This window comes from Balaenoptera borealis (genome assembly GCF_965194805.1).
Source record: "Balaenoptera borealis genome assembly, chromosome: 13".
Taxonomy (NCBI): Eukaryota; Metazoa; Chordata; class Mammalia; order Artiodactyla; family Balaenopteridae; genus Balaenoptera; species Balaenoptera borealis.
In genome coordinates this window covers 40,965,459-40,987,545 of record NC_138870.1, presented here as the reverse complement: position 1 = coordinate 40,987,545, position 22,087 = coordinate 40,965,459, and the positions used below count along the sequence as shown (strand labels likewise).

Genomic DNA, 22,087 nt, shown 5'->3' with positions numbered 1-22,087 from the left:
TGGTATAGTCCTCCCAGATATCAGACTGTACTACAAAGCTATAGTAATCAAAACAGTATTGTACTGGCACCAAAAAAAAAGCACATAGATCAATGGAACAGAACAAAGAGCCCAGAAATAAACTCACACACCTATGGCTAACTAATCCATGACACCAGAGACAAGAATATACAATGGAGAAAAGACAGTCTCTTCAATAAGTGGTGCTGGGAAAACTGGACAGCAACATGTAAAAGAATGAGATTAGAACATTTCCTCACACCATATACAAAAATAAATTCAAAATGGTTTAAAGACCTAAATGTAAGACATGAAACCATAAAACTCCTAGAAGAGAACATAGGCAGAACACCCTCCAACATAAATCATAGCAATATTTTTTGGATCTGTCTCCTAAGGCAAGATAGCTAAAAGCAAAAATAAACAAATGGGACCTAACCAAATTTTGAAGTTTTGCACAGCAAAGGAAGCCATTAACAAAATGAAAAGATAACCTATTGAATGGGAGAAAATATTTGCAAATGATATGACCAATAAAGTGTCAATATGTATACAGCTCATATTAACTCAATATCGTAAAAACAAAGAACCCAACCAAAAAATGGGCAGAAGACCTGAATAGATATTTTTCCATAGAAGACATACAGATGGCTAACATGCACATGAAAAGATGCTCAACATCTCTAATTACTAGAGAAATGCAAATCAAAACCACAATGAGATATCACCTCACATCTTTCAGAATGGTCATCATTAAAAAGTATACAAATAACTGCTGGCAAAGGTGTGGAGAAAAGGAAACCCTTGTACACTGTTGGTGGGAATGTAAATTGGTGCAACCACTATGGAAAATAGTATGGAGGTTTCTCAAAAAAACTAAAATTAGAACTACTATATGATCCAGAAATTCTACTCCTGAGTATACATCCAGAAAAAAGCAAAAACACTAATTTGAAAGGATACATGCACCCCAATGTTCATAGCAGTATTGTTTACAGTAGCCAAAATATGGAGGCAACCTAAATGTCTATCTTTATGTTATTGATTTCTAATATAATTTTGTTATTATCAAGTAACATAATTTGAATGATTTAAGTTCTTTAAAATTCCTTATTTATTGCCCAGAGTAACGTCTATCTTGGTGAATTCTCCTTGTGCATCTGGAAAGGACATGGTATTTATATTGTTAATGCTAGGTTCAGTGTTCCGTAAATGTCACTTTGGTTAACATGAGTGATAGAGTTGTTCAGATCTATTATATTTTGGGATTTCATCTACTTGTAGAATTGATTACTGCAACATCTCTGACTGTAATTTTGTAGTCTTTTTCTCCTAGTTTTACTTACTTTTGCCTCAGGTATTTTGGAGTTTTTTTACTAAGTTATACTTGACATACAAAATTATATTTGTTTCAGATGTACAACAAAGTATATATATTCAGTATTTTTATACATTACGAAATAATCACCACAATCAATCCAGTTACCATCAAGCACCATGCAAAGTTGTTACAATATTATTGACTCTATTTCCTATGTGTACATTACATCCTCATGACTTATTTATTTTATAGCTAGAAGATTGTACCTTTTAATCTCCTTCACCTGCACCCACATTTTATCCATCCCTGCACCCATCTTTCTTCTGGCCAGCATCAGTTTATACTCTCCATCTATGAGTCTCTTTCTGTTTTGTCTTGTTTGCTCATTTCTTTTGATTTTTAAGATTCCACATGTGAATGAAATAGTACAGTATTTGAGTTTCTCTGTCTGCCTTATTTCACTTAGCATAATACCCTAAAGGTCCATCCCTGTGGATTTGATTTGCATTTCCCTGTTGATTAGTAATATTGAGCATCTTTTCATGTGCATTTTTATGTCTTCTTTGGAAAGATGTCTATTCAGGCCCTCTGCCCAATTTTTAATTTTTTTTTAGTTGTATGAATTCTTTATGTATTTTGGATATCAACCACTTATCAGATACATAGTTTGCAAACATCTGCTATTTGCTATCTTCTACATATTGTTGGTGGTTCCCTTCAGTGTGCAAAAACATTTTAGTTTGATAGAGTCCCATTTGTTTATTTTAGCTTTTGTTTCCCTTGCCTGAAGAGACAGATCCAAAAAAATATTGCTAAGAACTATATCAGAGACTGCCCTGCATATGTTTTCTTCTAGGAGCTTTATGATTTCAGGTCTTACATTTCACTCTTTAATCCATTTTGAGTTCATTTTTGTATATGGTGTAAGAAAGTGGTCAAATTTCATTCTTTTGCATGTAGCTGTCCAGTTTTCCCAACACCATCTATTGAAGAGACTGTCCTTTCCCCATTGTATATTTTTGCCTCGTTTGTCAAATATTAATTGACCATGTAAGTGTGGATTTATTTCTGGGCTCTCTGTTCTGTTCCATTGATCTATGTGTCTGTTTTTGTGCCAGTACCATACTGTTTTGATTATTATATCTTTGTAGTATAGTTTCAAGTCTGGGCATGTGATACCTCCAGCTTTGTTCTTATTTCTCAAGATTGCTTTGGCTTTTGTGGCTCCATACAAATTTTAGGATTATTTGTTCTAGTTCTGTGAAAAATGCCATTAGTATTTTGATAAGGATTGCATTGAATCTGTAGATTACTTTGAGTAGTATGGACATTTTAATGCTATTGATTCTTCCAATCCATGAGCACAGTATATCTTTCCATTTGTGTGTCATCTTCAGTTTCTTTCCTCAGTGTCTTATGCTTTTCAGAGTACAGGGCTTTCATCTCCTTGGCTAAATTTATTCCTAAGTATTTTATTCTTTTTGGTGCAATTGTCATTGAAATTGTTTTCTTCACTGCTCTTTCTGATAGTTTATTATTAGTGTATAGAAATGCAACAAATTTCTGTATATTAATTTTGTATCCTGCAACTCCACTGAATTCACTTATTAGTTCTAATTGTTTTCTGGTGGAGTCTTTAGAATTTTATATATATAGTATCATGTCATCAGCAAGTAGTGACAGGTTTTTCTCCTTCCTTTCCAGTTTGGTTGAATTTTTGAGTTCTCTTGCCTAGTTGCTCTGGCTAGAACTTCCAATACAATGTTGAATAAAAGTGGTGAGAGTAGGCATCCTTGTCTTGTTCCTAATCTTAGAGAATTAAGTTATGATGTTAGCTGTGTGTTTGTCATATTGACCTTTATTATGTTGATATATGTTCCCTCTGCACCCACTTTGTTGAGAGTTTTTATCATACATGAATGGGAATTTGTCAGATGCTTTTGCTGCATCTACTGAGATGATCATATGACTTTTATCCTTTGTTTTTTTTTTTTAAATTTATTTATTATTTATTTATTTAATTTAGTTTTGGCCGCATCGGGTCTTAGTTGCGGTACGTGAGATCTTCCTTGAGGCATGCGGGATTTTTTTTTTTTTTATAAATTTATTTATTTATTTATTTTTGGGTGTGTTGGGTCTTCATTTCTGTGTGAGGGCTTTCTCCAGTTCCTGCGAGCGGGAGCCACTCTTCATCACGGTGCACGGGCCTCTCACTGTCACGGCCTCTCCCATTGCGGAGCACAGGCTCCAGACGCACAGGCTCAGTAGTCGTGGCTCACGGGCCTAGCCGCTCTGCGGCATGTGGGATCTTCCCAGACCAGGGCTCGAACCCCTGTCCCCTGCATTGGCAGGCAGATTCTTAACCACTGCGCCACCAGGGAAGCCCTTATCCTTTGTTTTGTTAATATAATGTATCACATTGATCAATTTACAGGGGTAAAATCATCCTTGCATCCCTGAAATGAATCCCACTTGATCATGGTGTATGGGTTTTTTTAATGTTAACTTCAGTTTTCTAATATTTTGTTGAGAATTTTTGCAAATAAGTTCATCAAGGATTTTGGTGTTAATTTTTTTTGCATTGTCCTTGTCTGGTTTTGTAATCTGTCCTCATAAAATGAGTTTGAATATGTTTCTTCTTCAATTTTTTGGAATAATTTGAGAAAGATAGGTATTAAATCTTCTTTATAGGTTTGGCAAAAATTCACCTGTGAAGTGTTCTGGACCTGGAATTTTAGGATGCAAGTTTTCTTATTACTGATTTAATTTCATTACTAGTAATCAGTCTGTTCAGATTTTCTATTTCTTTATGACTCAGGCTTTAAAGATTATATGGTTCTAGGAATTTATTCATTTCTTCCAGCCTTTCTAATTTGTTGGCATATAATTGTTCATAGTATACTCTTATAATCCTTTGTATTTCTATAGTGTCCATTGTAATTTTTCCTCCTTAATTTCTGGTTTTATTTATTTGGGCTCTCTTCTTTTCTTGGTGAATCTGGCTAAAGGATTTTTTTTAAAATTTTTTATTTATTTATTTTTAACATCTTTATTGGAGTATAATTGCTTTACAATGGTGTGTTAGTTTCTGCTTTATAACAAAGTGAATCAGCTATATATACATATATATCCCCATATCCCCTCCCTCTTGCGTCTCCCTCCCACTCTCCCTATCCCACCCCTCTAGGTGGTCACAAAGCACCAAGCTGATTTCCCTGTGCTATGCAGCTGCTTCCCACTAGCTATCTATTTTACATTTGGTAGTATATATAAGCCCATGCCACTCTCTCACTTCATCCCAGCTTACCCTTCCCCCTCCCCGTGTTCTCAAGTCCATTCTCTATGTCTGCGTCTTTGTTCCTGTCCTGCCCCTAAGTTCTTCAGAACCTTTTTTTTTTTTTTTAGATTCTATATATATGTGTTAGCATACAGTATTTATTTTTCACTTTCTGACTTACTTCACTATGTATGACAATCTCTAGGTCCATCCACCTCACTACAAATGACTCAGTTTCATTTCTTTTTATGACTGAGTAACATTCCATTTTTTATATGTGCCACACCTTCCTTATCCATTCATCTGTTGATGGACACTTAGGTTGCTTCCATGTCCTGGTTATTGTAAATAGAGCTGCAATGAATTTTGTGGTACATGACTCTTTGAATTATGGTTTTCTCAGGGTATATGCCCAGTAGTAGGATTGCTGGGTCATATGGTAGTTCTAGTTTTAGTTTTTTAAGGAATCTCCATACTGTTCTCCATAGTGGCTGTATCAATTTACATTCCCACCAACAGTGCAAGAGGATTCCATTTCTCCACAACCTCTCCAGCATTTATTGTTTGTAGATTTTTTGGTGATGGCCATTTTGACCGGTGTGAGGTGATATTTCACTGTAGTTTTGATTTGCATTTCTCTAATAATTAGTGATGTTAAGCAGCCTTTCATGTGTTTGTTGGCAATCTGTATATCTTTTTTGGAGAAATGTCTATTTATGTCTTCCGCTCATTTTTGGATTGGGTTGTTTGTTTTTTATAAATTTATTTACTTTATTTATTTATTTTTGGCTGCGTTGGGTCTTCTTTCCTGTGTGCAGGCTTTCTCTAGTTGTGGCGAGCGGGGGCTTCTCTTGTTACGGAGCACGGGTTCTAGGCATGCGGGCTTCAGTAGTTGTGGCACGTGGGCTCAGTAGTTGTGGCTCATGGGCTCTAGAGCGCAGACTCAGTAGTTGTGGCACACGGGCTTCGTTGCTCCGCGGCATGTCGGATCTTCCCAGCCCAGGGCTTGAACCCGTGTCCCCTGCATTGGCAGGCGGATTCTTAACCACTGCGCCACCAGGGAAGCCCAGGTTGTTTGTTTTTTTGATATTGAGCTGCTTGTAAATTTTGGAGATTAATCGTTTGTCAGTTGCTTCATTTGCAAATATTTCCTCCTATTCTGAGGGTTGTCTTTTCGTCTTGTTTATGGTTTCATTTGCTGTGCAAAAGCTTTTAAGTTTCATTAGGTTCCATTTGTTTTTGTTTTTTTTTTTAATTTCCATTTCTCTAGGAAGTGGGTCAAAAAGGATCTTGCTGTGATTTATGTCATAGAGTGTTCTGCCTATGTTTTCCTCTAAAAGTTTTATGGTGTCTGGCCTTACATTTAGTTCTTTAATCCACTTTGAGTTGTTTTTTGTGTACGGTGTTAGAGAGGGTTCTAATTTCATTCTTTTACATGTAGCTGTCCAGTTCTCCCAGTGCTGTCCAGCACCACTTATTGAAGATGCTGTCTTTTCTCCATTGTATATTCTTGCCTCCTTTATCAAAGATAAGGTGACCAAATGTGCGTGGGTTTATCTCTGGGCTTTCTATCCTGTTCCATTGATCTATATTTTTGTTTTTGTGCCACTACCATACTGTCTTGATTACTGTAGCTTTGTAGTATAGTCTGAAGTCAGGGAGCCTGATTCCTCCAGCTCCATTTTCCGTTCTCAAGATTGCTTTGGCTATTCAAGGTCTTTTGTGTTTACATACAAATTGTGAAAGTTTTTCTTCTAGTTCTGTGAAAAATGCCATTGGTTGTTTGATAGGGATTGCATTGAATATGTAGATTGCTTTGGGTAGTATAGTCATTTTCACAATGTTGATTCTTCCAATCCAAGAACATGGTATATCTCTCCATCTGTTTGTATCATCTATAATTTCTTTCATCAGTGTTTTATAGTTTTCTGCATACAGGTCTTTTGTCTCCTTAGGTAGGTTTTCTCCTAGGTATTTTATTCTTTTTGTTGCATTGTAAATGGGAGTGTTTCTTTAATTTGTCTTTCAGATTTTTCATCATTAGTGTGTAGGAATGCAAGAGATTTCTGTGCATTAATTTTGTATCCTGCTACTTTACCAAATTCATTGATTAGCTCTAGTAGTTTTCTGGTGGCGTCTTTAGGATTCTCTATGTATAGTATCATGTCATCTGCAAACAGTGACAGCTTTACTTCTTCTTTTCCAATTTGTATTCCTTTTATTTCTTTTTCTTCTCTGATTGCTGTGGCTAAAACTTCCAAAACTATGTTGAATAATAGTGGTGAGAGTGGACAACCTTGGCTTGTTCCTGATCTTAGAGGAAATGGTTTCACCTTTTCACCATTGAGAATGTTTTTGGCTGTGGGTTTGTCATATATGACCTTTATTATGTTGAGGAAAGTTCCCTCTATGCCTGCTTTCTGGAGGGTTTTTATCATAAATGGGTGTTAAATTTTGGTGATAGCTTTTTCTGCATCTATTGAGATGATCATATGGTTTCTCTCCTTCAATTTTTTGGTGTATCACATTGATTGATTTCCCTATATTGAACAATCCTTGCATTCCGGGATAAACCCCACTTGATCATGGTGTATGATCCTTTTAATGTGTTGTTGGATTCTGTTTGCTAGTATTTTGTTGAGGATTTTTGCATCTCTGTTCATCAGTGATATTGGCCTGTAGTTTTCTTTCTTTGTGACTTCTTTGGTTTTGGTATCAGGGTGATAGTGGCGTTGGAGAATGAGTTTGGAAGTGTTCCTCCCTCTGCTATAATTTGGAAGAGTTTGAGAAGGATAGGTGTTAGCTCTTCTCTAAATGTTTCATAGAATTCGCCTGTGAAGCCATCTGGTCTTGGGCTTTTGTTTGTTGGGAGATTTTTTTTTTAAACATCTTTATTGGAGTATAATTGCTTTACAATGGTGTGTTAGTTTCTGCTTTATAACAAAGTGAATCAGTTATACATATACATATGTTCCCATATCTCTTCCCTCTTGCATCTCCCTCCCTCACACCCTCCCTATCCCACCCCTCTATGTGGTCACAAAGCACCGAGCTGATCTCCCTGTGCTATGCAGCTGCTTCCCACTAGCTATCTATTTTATATTTGGTAGTGTATATATGTCCATGCCACCCTCTCTCCCCGTCACATCTTACCTCTCCCCCTCGCCATATCCTCAAGTCCATTCTCTAGTAGGTCTGTGTCTTTATTCCCGTCTTGCCACTAGGTTCTTCTTGACCTTTATTTTCCCTTAGATTCCATATATATGTGTTAGCATACGGTATTTGTTTTTCTCTTTCTGACTTACTTCACTCTGTATGACAGACTCTAACTCCATCCACCTCACTACAAATACCTCCATGTCATTTCTTTTTATGGCTGAGTAATATTCCATTGTATATATGTGCCACATCTTCTTTATCCATTCATCCAATGATGGACACTTAGGTTGCTTCCATGTCCTGGCTATTGTAAATAGAGCTGCAATGAGCATTTTGGTACATGACTCTTTTTGAATTATGGTTTTCTCAGGGTATATGCCCGGTAGTGGGATTGCTGGGTCGTATGGTAGTTCTATTTTTAGTTTTTTAAGGAACCTCCATACTGTTCTCCATAGTGGCAGTATCAATTTACATTCCCACCAACAGTGCAAGAGTGTTCCCTTTTCTCCACACCCTCTCCAGCGTTTATTGTTTCTAGATTTTTTGATGATGGCCATTCTGACCGGTGTGAGATGATAGCTCATTGTAGTTTTGATTTGCATCTCTCTAATGATTAATGATGTTGAGCATTCTTTCATGTGTTTGTTGGCAATCTGTATATCTTCTTTGGAGAAATGTCTATTTAGGTCTTCTGCCCCTTTTTGGATTGGGTTGTTTGTTTTTTTTTTATTGAGCTGCATGAGCTGCTTGTAAATCTTGGAGATTAATCCTTTGTCAGTTGCTTCATTTGCAAATATTTTCTCCCATTCTGAGGGTTGTCTTTTGGTCTTGTTTATGGTTTCCTTTGCTGTGCAAAAGCTTTTAAGTTTCATTAGGTCCCATTTGTTTATTTGTGTTCTTATTTCCATTTCTCTGGGAGCTGGGTCAAAAAGAATCTTGCTGTGATGTATGTCATAGAGTGTTCTGCCTATGTTTTCCTCTAAGAGTTTGATAGTGTCTGCCTTTACACTTAGGTCTTTAATCCATTTTGAGTTTATTTTTGTGCATGGTATCAGGGAGTGTTCTAATTTCATTCTTTTACATGTACCTGTCCAATTTTCCCAGCACCACTTATTGAAGAGGCTGTCTTTTCTCCACTGTATATGCTTGCCTCCTTTATCAAAGATAAGGTGACCATATGTGTGTGGGTTTATCTCTGGGCTTTCTATCCTGTTCCATTGATCTATATTTCTGTTTTTGTGCCAGTACCAAACTGTCTTGATTACTGAAGCTTTGTAATATAGTCTGAAGTCAGGGAGCCTGATTCCCCCAGCTCCATTTTTCGTTCTCAAGATTGCTTTGGCTATTCGGGGTCTTTTGTGTTTCCATACAAATTGTGAAATTTTTTGTTCTAGTTCTGTGAAAAATGCCAGTGGTAGTTTGATAGGGATTGCATTGAATCTGTAGATTGCTTTGGGTAGTAGAGTCATTTTCACAATGTTGATTCTTCCAATCCAAGAACATGGTATATCTCTCCATTGATTTGTATCATCTTTAATTTCTTTCATCAGTGTCTTATAATTTTCTGCATACAGGTCTTTTGTCTCCTTAGGTAGGTTTATTCCTAGATATTTTATTCTTTTTGTTGCAATGGTAAAAGGGAGTGTTTTTTTAATTTCACTTTCAGATTTTTCATCATTAGTGTATAGAAATGCAAGAAATTTCTGTGCATTAATTTTGTATCCTGCTACTTTACCAAATTCATTGATTGGCTCTAGTAGTTTTCTGGTAGCGTCTTTAGGATTCTCTATGTATAGTATCATGTCATCTGCAAACAGTGACAGCTTTACTTCTTCTTTTCCAATTTGGATTCCTTTTATTTCTTTTTCTTCTCTGATTGCTGTGGCTAAAACTTCCAAAACTATGTTTAATAATAGTGGTGAGAGTGGACAACCTTGGCTTGTTCCTGATCTTAGTGGAAATCGTTTCAGTTTTTCACCATTGAGGACAATGTTGGCTGTGGGTTTGTCATATATGGCCTTTATTATGTTGAGGAAAGTTCCCTCTATGCCTACTTTCTGCAGGGCTTTTATCATAAATGGGTGTTGAATTTTGTCAAAAGCTTTCTCTGCATCTATTGAGATGATCATATGGTTTTTCTCCTTCAATTTGTTAATATGGTGTATCACGTTGATTGATTTGCGTATATTGAAGAATCCTTGCATTCCTGGAATAAACCCGAGTTGATCATGGTGTATGATCCTTTTAATGTGCTGTTGGATTCCGTTTGCTAGTATTTTGTTGAGAATTTTTGCATCTATGTTCATCAGTGATATTGGCCTGTAGTTTTCTTTCTTTGTGACATCTTTGTCTGGTTTTGGTATCAGGGTGATGGTGGCCTCATAGAATGAGTTTGGGAGTGTTCCTCCCTCTGCAGTATTTTGGAAGAGTTTGAGGATAGGTGTTAGCTCTTCTCTAAATGTTTGATAGAATTCGCCTGTGAAGCCATCTGGTCCTGGGCTTTTGTTTGTTGGAAGATTTTTAATCACAGTTTCAATTTCAGTGCTTGTGATTTGTCTGTTCATATTTTCTATTTCTTCCTGGTTCAGTCTCGGCAGGTTGTGCATTTCTAAGAGTCTGTCCATTTCTTCCAGGTTGTCCATTTTATTGGCATAGAGTTGCTTGTAGTAATCTCTCATGATCGTTTGTATTTCTGCAGTGTCAGTGGTTACTTCTCCTTTTTCATTTCTAATTCTATAGATTTGAGTCTTCTCTCTTTTTCTCTTGATGAGTCTGGCTAATGGTTTATCAATTTTGTTTATCTTCTCAAAGAACCAGCTTTTAGTTTTATTGATCTTTGCTATTGTCTCCTTCATTTCTTTTTCATTTATTTCTGATCTGATCTTTATGATTTCTTTCCTTCTGCTAGCTTTGGGGTTTTTTTGTTCTTCTTTCTCTAATTACTTCATGTGCAAGGTTAGGTTGTTTATTCGAGATGTTTCCTGTTTCTTGAGGTAGGCTTGTATTGCTATAAACTTCCCTCTTAGCACTGCTTGTGCTGCATCCCATAGGTTTTGGGTCGTCGTGTCTCCATTGTCATTTGTTTCTAGGTATTTTTTGATTTCCCCTTTGATTTCTTCAGTGATCACTTCGTTATTAAGTAGTGTATTGTGTAGCCTCCATGTGTTTGTATTTTTTACAGATCTTTTCCTGTAATTGATATCTAGTCTCATAGCGTTGTGGTCGGAAAAGATAGTTGATACGATTTCAATTTTCTTAAATTTACCAAGGCTTGATTTGCGACCCAAGATATGATCTATCCTGAAGAATGTTCCATGAGCACTTGAGAAAAATGTGTATTCTGTTGTTTTTGGGTGGAATGTCCTATAAATATCAATTAAGTCCATCTTGTTTAATGTATCATTTAAAGCTTGTGTTTCCTTATTTATTTTCATTTTGGATGATCTGTCCTTTGGTGAAAGTGGGGTGTTAAAGTCCCCTACTATGATTGTGTTGCTATCGATTTCCCCTTTTATGGCTGTTAGTATTTGCCTTATGTATTGAGGTGCTCCTATGTTGGGTGCATGAATATTTACAATTGTTATACCTTCCTCTTGGATCGATCCCTTGATCATTATATAGTGTCCTTCTTTGTTTCTTGTAATAGTCTTTATTTTAAAGTCTATTTTGTCTGATATGAGAATTGCTACTCCCGCTTTCTTTTGATTTCCATTTGCATGTAATATCTTTTTCCATCCCCTCACTTTCAGTCTGTATGTGTCTCTAGGTCTGAAGTGGGTCTCTTGTAGACAGTATATATATGGGTCTTGTTTTTGTATCCATTCAGCCAGCCTGTGTCTTTTGGTGGGAGCATTTAATCCATTTACATTTAAGGTAATTATCGATATGTATGTTCCTATTCCCATTTTCTTAAATGTTTTGGGTTTGTTATTGTAGGTGTTTTCCTTCTCTTGTGTTTCTTGCCTAGAGAAGTTCCTTTAGCATTTGTTGTAAAGCTGGTTTGGTGGTGCTGAACTCTCTCAGCCTTTGCTTGTCTGTAAAGGTTTTAATTTCTCCATCAAATCTAAATGAGATCCTTGCTGGGTAGAGTGATCTTGGTTGTACGTTTTTCTCCTTCATCACTTTAAGTATATCCTGCCACTCCCTTCTGGCTTGCAGAGTTTCTGCTGAAAGATCAGCTGTTAACCTTATGGGGATTCCCTTGTGTGTTATTTGTTGTTTTTCCCTTGCTGCTTTTAATATGTTTTCTTTATATTTAATTTTTGACAGTTTGATTAATATGTGTCTTGGCGTGTTTCTCCTTGGATTTATCCTGTATGGGACTCTCTGTGCTTCCAGGACTTGATTAACTATTTCCTTTCCCATATTAGGGAAGTTTTCAACTATAATCTCTTCAAATATTTTCTCAGTCCCTTTCTTTTTCTCTTCTTCTTCTGGGACCCCTATAATTCGAATGTTGGTGTGTTTAATGTTGCCCCAGAGATCTCTGAGACTGTCCTCAGTTCTTTTCATTCTTTTTTCTTTATTCTGCTCTGCAGTAGTTATTTCCACCATTTTATCTTCCAGGTCACTTTTTCGTTCTTCTGCCTCAGTTATTCTGCTATTGATTCCTTCTAGAGAATTTTAAATTTCAGTTATTGTGTTTGTCATCGTTGCTTGGTTCCTCTTTAGTTCTTCTACGTCCTTGTTAAATGTTTCTTGCATTTTGTCTATTCTATTTCCAAGATTTTGGATCATCTTTACTATCATTATTCTGAATTCTTTTTCAGGTAGACTACCTATTTCCTCTTCATTTGTTAGGTCTGGTGTGTTTTGACCCTGCTCCTTCATCTGCTGTGTGTTTTTCTGTCTTCTCATTTTGCTTATCTTACTGTGTTTGGGGTCTCCTTTTCACAGGCTGCAGGTTCGTAGTTCCTGTTGTTTTTGGTATCTGTCCCCAGTAGCTAAGGTTGGTTCAGTGGGTTTTGTAGGCTTCCTGGTGGAGGGAACTAGTGCCTGTGTTCTGGTGGATGAGGCTGGATCTTGTCTTTCTGGTGGGCACGTCCACGTCTGGTGGTGTGTTTTGTGGTGTCTGTGGCCTTATTATGATTTTAGGCAGCCTCTCTGCTAATGGATGGGGTTGTGTTCCTTTCTTGCTAGTTGTTTGGCATAGGGTGTCCAGCACTGTAGATTGCTTGTCATTGAGTGAAGCTGGGTCTTGATGTTGAGATGGAGCTCTCTGAGAGATTTTCGCTGTTTGGTTACGTGGAGCTGGGAGGTCTCTTGTGGACCAGTGTCCTCAAGTTGGCTCTCCCACCTCAGAGGCATAGCCCTGATGCCTGGCTGGATCACCAAGAGCCTTTCATCCACACGGCTCAGAGTAAAAGGGAGAAAAAATAGAAAGAAAGAAAGAGGATAAAATATAATGAAGTAAGATAAGGTATTATAAAGCAAAGCTATACAGACAAAATCTCACCCAGAAGCATACACATATACACTCACAAAAAAGGAAAAGGGGAAAAATTAATATATCCTGCTCCCAAAGTCCACCTCCTGAATTTGGGATGATTCATTGTCTATTCAGGTATTCAACAGATGCAGGCACATCAAGTTGTTTGTGGAGTTTTAATCCGCTGCTTCTGAGGCTGCTGGGAGAGATTTCCCTTTCTCTTCTTTGTTCGCACAGCTCCCGGGGTTCAGCTTTGGATTTGGACCCGCCTCTGCATGTAGGTCGCCTGAGGGCGTCTGTTCCCCCCCCCAGACAGAACGAGGTTAAAGGAGCAGCTGCTTCGGGGGCTCTGGCTCACTCAGGCGAGGGGGAGGGAAGGATATGGATGTGGGGCAAGCCTGCAGTGGCGGAGGCCAGCATGACGTTGCACCAGCCCGAGGCGCGCCGTGTGTTCTCCCGGGGAAGTTGTCCCTGGATCACGGGAGCCTGGCCGAGGCGGGCTGCACTGGCTCCCAGGAGGGGCGGTGTGGAGAGTGACCTGTGCTGGCACACAGGCTTTTTGGTGTTGGCAGCAGCAGCCTTAGTGTCTCATGTCCGTCTCTGGGGTCCGCGCTGATAGCCACGGCTTGCGCTCATCTCTGGAGCTCCTTTAAGCGGCGCTCTGAATCCCCTCTCCTCGCGCACCAGGAAACAAAGAGGCAAGAAGTCTCTTGCCTCTTCGGCAGCTCCAGACTTTTTCCCGGACTCCCTCCCGGCTAGCTGTGGTGCGCTAACCCCTTCAGCCCGTGTTCACACCGCCAACCCCAGTCCTCTCCCTGGGATCCGACCGACTGACTGAAGCCCGAGCCTCAGCTCCCAGCCCCCACCCACCCCGGCGGGTGAGCAGACAAGCCTCTTGGGCTGGTGAGCGCCTGTTGGCACCGATCCTCTGTGTGGGAATCTCTCTGCTTTGCCCTCCGCACCCCTGTGGCTGCTCTGTCCTCCATGGCCCCGAAGCTTCCCCCCCTCCGCCACCCGCTGTCTCTGCCCATGAAGGGGCTTCCTAGTATGTGGAAACCTTTCCTCCTTCACGGCTCCCTCGCACTGGTGCAGGCCCCATCCCTATTCTTTTGTCTCTGTTATTTCTTTTTTCTTTTGCCCTACACAAGTACGTGGGGAGTTTCTTGCCTTTTGGGAGGTCTGACGTCTTCTGCCAGTGTTCAGTGGGTGTTCTGTAGGAGCAGTTCCACGTGTAGATGTATTTCTAATGTATCTGTGGGAAGGAAGGTGATCTCCGTGTCTTACTCTTCCGCCATCTTGCCCTATTCCCGTTATGTATGTTCTTATTGCCATATTGTTAATTGTTTTGGATTTGGTTTTGTAGGTCTTTTTTCTTCCCTTCCTCTTTTGTTCTCTTCTCTTGTTATTTGGTAACTAACTTTAGTGTTGTGTTTGGATTCCTTTTTCTTTTGTGTGTGTGTATCTATTGTAGATTTTTGGTTTGTGGTTACCATGAGATTTTGATATAGCAGTCTATATATATACACAAGATTGTTTTTTCCTGGTCACTTAATTTCAAATGCATTTCCATTATCTAGCATTTGTACTCTCCTCTTCTCATGGTTGTTTGTTTTGATATCATATTTGTGTGTGGATGATTTCATACCTTTACTGTATGTTTGCCTTTACAGGTGAGCTTGCCTATTCATAGTTTTCTTGTTTCCAGTCATGGCCTTTTCATTTCCACCTACGAAGTTCCTTTAGCATTTTGTGTAAAGCTGATTTGGTGGTGCTGAAGTCTCTTAGTTTTTGCTTGTCTGTAAAGCTTTTGATCTCTCCATCAAATCTGAATGAGCCTTGCTGGGTAGTGTATTCTTTGTTGTACATTTTCCCTTTCATCACTTTAGATATATTGTACCACTGCCTTCTGGCCTGCAGAGTTTTTGCTGAAAAATCAGCTGATAACCTTATGGGGATTCCCTTGTATGTTATTTGTTGCTTTTCTCTTGTTGCTTTTAATATTTTCTCTTTGTCTTTAATTTTTTTACTTTGATTATTATGTGTCTCCATGTATTCCTCCTTGGGTTTATCTTATATGGGACTGTGCAATTTCTGGACTTGGGTGACTGTTTCCTTTCCCATGTTAGGGAATTTTTCAGCTATATCTCTTCAAATATTTTCTCAGGCTCTTTCTCTCTCTCTTCTCCTTCTGGGACTCCTATAATGTGAATGGTGGTGTGTTTAATGTTTTCCCAGAAGTTTCTTAAACTGTCATCTTTTCTGTTTATTCTCTTCTCTTTATTCTGTTCTGTGGCAGTGATTTCCACCATTCTGTCTTCCAGCTGTTCTTCTGCCTCATTTATTCTGCTATTGATTCCCTCTAGTGTATTTTTCATTTAAGTTACTGTATTGTTCAACTCTCTTTGCTCTTTATATATTCTATCTCTTTGTTAAACATTTCTTGTATCCTCTCAGTCTGTGCCTCCATTCTCTTTCCGAGATCCTGGATCATCTTTACTATTATTACTCTGAATTCTTTTTCAGGTAGATTGCCTATCTCCATTTCACTTAGTTGTTCTTCTGGGGTTTTATCTTGTTTCTTCGTCTGGAACATATTCCTCTTCTATCTCATTTTCTCTAGCTTTCTGTGATTGCAATTTCCATTCTATAGGCTGCAGGATTGTAGTTCCTCTTGCTTCTGGTGTCTGCCCCCTGGTGGTTGAGGCTGGTCTAAGAGTCTTATGCAGGCGTCCTGGTGGGTGGGACTGGTGCATGCCCACTGGTTGGTGGAGCTGGGTCTTGTCCCTCTGGGGGGCAGGGCCGTGTCAAAGGTGTGTGTAGAGGTGGATTTGGGCTCAGGAAGATTTAGACAGCCTGTCTGCTGATGGGTGGAGCTGTGTTCCCGCCCTGTTGGCTGTTTGGCCTGAGGCGTCCCAGCAGTGGAGCCTACAGGCTGTTGCGGGGGTCAGGCCTTGGTGTCAAAATGGTAGCCTCCAGGAGAGCTCACAACATTGAGTACTCCCTGGTATTTTTGCCACCAGTGTCCTTGTCCCACAGTGAGCCACAGCCACCCCCTGCCTCCCCAGGAGTCCCTCCAAGACCAGCAGGTATGTCTGGCCCCCACTCCTATGAAGTCAGTGCTTTTTCCCCTGGGTCCCGGTGCACACAAGACCTTGTGAGTGCCCTCCAAGAGTGGAGTTTCTGTCTTCTCCAGTCCTGTGGAGTGCCTGTGATCAAGGCCCACTGGCCTTCAAATCAAATGCTCTGGGGGCTCCTCCTCCCAATGCAAGACCACCAGGCTGGGGAGCCTGATGCAGGGCTCAGAACTCTCAGTCCTTTGGGAGTACCTCTGAGATATAATTATTTTCCAATTTGTGGGTTGCCCACCCAGTGGGTATGGGATTTGAGTTTTTTGCAAATGTGCCCCTCCTACCTTCTCATTGTGGCTGCTTCTCTATCTTTGGATGTAGAATATCTTCTTTGGTAGGTTCCAGTCTTTTTTGTTGATGGTTGTTCAGCAGTTAGTTGTGATTTTGGTGTTTTTGTGGGAGGTGGTGAACTCAAGTACTTCTATGCTGCCATGTCTCACTTTTCCTTCTATCATAAGTGAACCCTTTGTCTGTGAACCCTTAATTGATTACTCCCCCAAAGTGGGTTTGGCCCTCATGGAGCCTCCAAGGAGGCTACGAGCAGCTCGGGTCCATGTGTATCCAGGGCCTCTGCTGCTTTTCTTCTTGAAGATATACTTCTCCCCCTCACTTAGGTTCCTATGGAAGGTTCTATCAGGTTTTGTATTAGTCTTAAAACCTTTTAAAGTATAAACAAAGAAAAACAACTACTGAAAAGACATGAACTAAAACACAGGTGTGGTTTCTCTCTGGTTGTGTCCTTTTATTTATCTATTTTTACTTTTGCTTTTTGGTACTTTTCAGATGTTCTATAATCAAGCATTACATTTATAGTTAGGAAAACAAAGAAAATTTATAATTAGAAATATCTGTTATTTTTTGTGGTTTTTATAATCTCTGGTTTCAGTTCTAAGCATTGGAGGTTACACAGAAGTAAATTTCTCTCCCAAATGAAAAACCACTTGACTTTTAAAGGGACGTCTCAGATTCGCCCTAAGTCTTTCCTTTAAAGTTTCCTTTAAAAGTTTGTCACGTGGTTCCTAGATCATTCACAATCTTTTTTTGTCTCTGAAGATAATCCCATTGGTATATAATCATTTGAAATAGATATCACAGAACTGGATACAGTATTTCAGGTCCAACTTGATTCATACGAAGTAGAACAGAATCTCTCTTGGTTCATAATATGTTTCCATTATTGCTGCCTACAGTAGAACTGGTATTTTCAGTGCCCATGACACTGCCGACTCACATGGAGTTTACTGAAATTCCCATCTCTTTCACCCTTTTCCCCTTAATCTATTTTTATACAAGTGGATAAAACCTGTACACAGCTATCCTGTCTGTGCTTTTGCTGTCCTCCCTCTTCAAGCAGGCCTCAGATTGTGGATATAGGGAATAGGAGCACAGTGATAGAGTTTATCCTCGTGGGCTTTGAGCAGAGCTCCCCTTCCACTCGGGCATTGCTCTTTGTCCTCTTCCTAGCCCTCTACAGCCTTGCCATGGCCATGAATGGCCTCATCATCTTCATCACCTGGAGAGATCCCAGGCTTAACAGCCCCACGCAGTTCCTTGGCCACCTGTCCTTCCTGAATATCTACTTCGTTCCTACCACCATTCCACCTGGTGGAATGCTGATGCTGATCCACCTGGTGGTCAAGAACTGTGTTCTCTCCTTTGCCTCGTGCTTGACCCACATGTATCTGGTTTTTGGTGTGGGTGTGGCTGAGTGCATCCTCTTGGCTTTCATGGTCTATGACCGTTATGTTGCTATCTGCCACCCACTTAGCTATGCCCAGACCATGAGCCAGCAGGTCTGTGTGAGGCTGGTGAGTACTGCCTGGTTCTTTGGGCTGATCAACGGCATCTTTCTTGAGTATATGTCATTCCAGAATCCCTTCTGCAGAGACAACCACATAGAAAACTTCTTCTGCAAGGCCCCCATAGTGATTGTTCTCTCTGTGGAGACCCCCAGTTTAGTCTGAGAGTCATCTTTGCCGATGCCATCGTGGTGCTGCTCAGCCCCATGGTACTCATTGTCATCTCTTATGCCCACATCCTGGCCTCCATCCTGGGCAGAGCCTCCTCCTCTGGTCTGGGGAAGACCTTCTCTACTTGTGCCTCCCATCTGACTGTGGTCATCTTTTTCTACACCTCAGCCATGTTCTCTTACATGAACCCACGCAGCACACATGGTCCTGACAAAGACAAGCCTTTCTCTCTCCTCTACACCATCATCACCCCCATATGCAACCCCATCATCTTCAGTTTTTGAAATAAAGAAATGAAAGGGGCCATGGTGAGGGCCCTTGGGAGGAGCAGCTTTTCCCAGGCAGAGTCTGCCTAGTGGGAAGACTCCTGGAGGGGAAGCTCCCTCCTCCAACCCTGACAGTTGGGTAACTCTCCAGTGCTGAAAGGCTCCAGGAAAGAGCATTCATAGCTTCCTTTGCAATAGCATCAGACCTGGAAGATCCTATTGATGTCTAATGCTCATCTGTCTGAGGTAACTTTAAGCACTGTTTTCTCTTGGACCTTCCTCAGGAGAATTTGAGACTTTCCTGAGTGATTTTCTTCTAAGTTACCACAACAGGATCTATAAGCACACTTAAGTCCATTTCATTTTCTTTCTATACATGCTCTTCCTAGCCTGAGTTCTGCATATCCATTTAGGAGTAAACTTTTTTCTCTTTCAACTTATCATTTTAATCTGTTTTTCTTTGTCACACTCCACTCTCACTTCCTGAATCTGCCCTCATCCACCCTGCTCCTATATGAGAAACAGTAGAGGAAGAAGTAAGAAAAAGGGAATTAGGGAGCAGTGTTGACATTAAGAAAAGTCAGTTAGAGAAAAGAAGAAAAAGAAAAACTAAGGATCAGCAGCCTGAGCTTCATCTTGTTTGCCTCCACTAGGCCACGAGGGAGAATTTGTGGTGGCATTAAATAATCAACACTGCATTCAATGTATGTTTATGCTTGTGTGTGTTGGGGAAGGGCAAAGGGGAGAGGCCAGGTGTCAAACCCCTTCTTCCTAAGTCCTCTAGTTTCCTTAAATACATGACTATTTGATATTTCCCTTCAGATCCAAGTAATAAGTACCTCTACCAAGCTTCTCAGACTACCAGTTTCCTTCCCTGTTACCCATACTCCTAGTTAACTCCCCTCTCCCTACGGCCTGTTTTTCTCAACCATCTTTCATTTCATTCCAATTCAGTCCTATTCCACTTTACCTCCTCATCGTAAATGGGTCCACTTAATTCCCTGTACTTTAAGGAACACCTCTCCACACTACCTCCACCACTGCAGAAGGCTTTCTATTTGCAACGCTTCCTCTCTGGCTTAGCTTCTCTTCTTAACAAAACCCAGTGTCCCTTGAAAGGGCATTATATTCTCAGCTGTTCTCTTTTTTTGAAAATTACATCTTTCTCATGCTCCTTTCATAATAGATAGGAAAGGAAAGGGCATAGGCCTGTGCTTTGTTTTCTGGTGCTACTTCCATAAGATGAACACACCTCACTTGGGATGCCCTCAAATAGATGTACTACCCTTTCCACATTCTGCACATCACCTACTACCCTCTGCAGTAAATTGAAGCAGTAGCTTTACTTCACAAAGCTCTTACTATTTTCAGTCCTAATTGGTGAATCTCTAGATATCAGAGAACATGTGAGAAGCACTACTCAGTCATCAGGGAGGAAATGAGACACCACTGTAATCAAGAAGAAACAATAAGCACAGAACCTAAACATTTACATTATCAAAGAAAAACTACACGAAGGCAAAGTTAAGCAGGCAAGAAAGACTTTATTTAAGGCTACTGCAATAGGAAGGAGACCAAATTCAACTGTGCTGAAACAAGTGGCTGGAGAGTTTTTAAGAGCTGCAGTAGGGAGATCTTAGGCCACCTGTGGGTGGTAATTGCTCTTACCCAAAGAAAAGTCAGCTTACATGCTGTAGTTTACAATTTGGAGCAAGACACCCACTACAGTTAGGCTCTTACCCTCCCACAGAGAGTAGGAAACGGGGGGTGCTATCTTCCTTGAGGATTATATTTCAAAGGGATGGCTCCCAGGTCCTTGAGAAAGACATTCCCTGGGTCTTAAAACTGGCAAGAGGCTTTTAGGGAGATTTCTATACATTTCAAAGGGGCAGAGAAAGAATTTGTAATTGCAAGTTTCTAAAGTAAATGCTCTGAGAAAAAAGAGATCAGGGGACAATAGTCAAGAAGAAACTTGTCCTAAGTGTAGTCAAGGGAAGGGGAAATGTTAAGGCTTTCCTTGTCACCATGGAGAACAAAGAAGTGGTTATTCTTGCCTCAGGATCTCAGCTCCTTCTCCAAGTTTGAAAATTCCTGTCTCTAAAAGCCTTAAAAGTTAAAATAAATAAATAAGTAAAGGATAGAGAAAAAAGGAAGAATGAAAAAAAGGGAAAGGAGTGGAAAGTGTGCTTTTTAAAAAGTCTTCTGAGAAATAATTTAACACTTCCTCAGCACTGTGGCATGCTGACATTATAAACAAGACACAGTTCCAGCTTTTAAGCTCTAAGTCTAATAGGGCAGATAAGAACCAATAATGGTAATACAAAGGGCAAACATAACAGGCCTATACAAGGTACATGAGAAGACAGATAATAATAGCGCTCACATTTATTAAGCACTTCGGTCCAAACAGCTTCATTCAATCGTCACTAAACCCTGTAAGCACTAGTACTGCCTCCATTTTAAGAAGCAAAACTGAGGCTCAAAGAGGTTAATTTGCTCAAAATCATATCACATTTCAAATGGCATAGATGTAACTCTAACTTGGGCAACAGCCCAGAGCCTGCATTCCTTAAGAGGTAATCGAATACTTTCCTGAAGAATGCGGCAGGCTTTATACTGAGGAGGTGATATTGGAATTAAGCCTTAAAGAATAATCAGTGAATTAAACGTAGAAAATGGGGCGAGTTGTGGCATTGGCAGGGACTGGTAACTCCAGGCAAGAGGTACTGCCTGATTCATCGTAAAAACGGTGCGTTCACCGTAGATGGCGAAGAGCGAGTATGGTCGGGGATGCTGGAAAATCAGACTGAGTGACCTAGAACTGTCTTCTCAAGGCCACGCACTTCTCCTGCAAGGTCCTGGGCTCCTGGGAGTACCCGGCGCCAGGCAGGAACCGACGCATGGGGCTGCGGGGGATACCACAGCCCCGCCCAGTGGCCGAAAACGGGGGAAAGAAACCCAGTAATTCTACCCCGAGTCCGGGCTCATCCCGACCTCAGGCCTTGCCCCGGTCCTATGCTCCTTTCGTCTAAAGCCGGCGCCATGCTTCCCGGCCCGGTTCTGCGCCGCACCACTAAACTACCCGGGAGGCCTCGGGCCCTGACCGGATCACAGCTGGCGGGGGAGGTGGGCGTGGTCCGCTCCAAGAACCGGCGGCCAGTCAGCCTTCCCCAGCCTCTCGGATCGCCGCTATGGCAACCAATGAGCGTCTTCTAGGCTGCCCAGCCCGGGCAGGAGAGCCGTAACCAGACCACTCTGGGAGACACCAGCTACTCTGGGAGACTCTGCAGACATCTGCCCCCGCTGGTGATGCGGACCTCGGGCTTGGGATACCCTCCCAGCGGAGTGCAATTTTTGAAATGCCACGCCCCTTTGGCTGAGGACTGGATGGGATGGGGGCGGAGCAAGGCTGGAGGCAGGCCTGAACGGAGATCTTTGCCTATCCCGTGGAGTCACCGTAGCTGCCAGCCTTTTTCACGGATCTGTATCCTAGTTCTTTCCAGGTGATAGCTCCCCCTTTCAGTGAATTGCATACTGT

General features: G+C 40.7%; 1 pseudogene across 1 annotated transcript; it reads left to right on the top strand.

The window, feature by feature from the left end:
• The first annotated feature begins 14,232 nt into the window (after positions 1-14,232).
• Positions 14,233-21,434, top strand: LOC309610082 (olfactory receptor 10AD1-like; annotated as a pseudogene). The gene has a single exon. The product of its transcript is annotated as an olfactory receptor 10AD1-like (transcript).
• The last annotated feature ends 653 nt before the right edge of the window (positions 21,435-22,087 follow it).